Raw genomic sequence first — 442 nt, 5'->3', positions numbered from 1 at the left:
AGGGGAGTTCATAAACGTAGGAGGGTCGGGGACTCCAACATGGGCGCCGACTATCAACCTCGAGAAAAGAACGTCTATGGTATTTGGTAGGAATTTTAGAAGGTGATGTTTAAGAATAGGAAGATGTTCGAAGGTCAAAGAGATAGATTTTGTAACAGGGAGTAAGATGAAAGACTGATGATAAAGACAAAATACTGTAAACCGAAATGGAAAGAGGTGAGATTCATAGCAAAGACAACAACAACAAAATTTCTAACAAATATCATGCTACTTCATTTGACACTGAATGAAAACATATCTTCCTATTGAATTCTGATGTGAAATACCTTCGCCTAAAACGTCCCTAGAATGGGGAGAGGTCAAAGCCATTTCTAAAATTTACGTCAATTCCCAAAGTCGCCACAAATGGAAGGGAGGTTCAAGGTTTCGACAGGTGGATAGA

Source organism: Penaeus monodon, chromosome 27 (genome assembly GCF_015228065.2).
Source record: "Penaeus monodon isolate SGIC_2016 chromosome 27, NSTDA_Pmon_1, whole genome shotgun sequence".
Taxonomy (NCBI): domain Eukaryota; kingdom Metazoa; phylum Arthropoda; class Malacostraca; order Decapoda; family Penaeidae; genus Penaeus; species Penaeus monodon.
The sequence above is the reverse complement of the archived record's forward strand: the minus strand, read 5'-3'. Positions refer to the sequence as shown.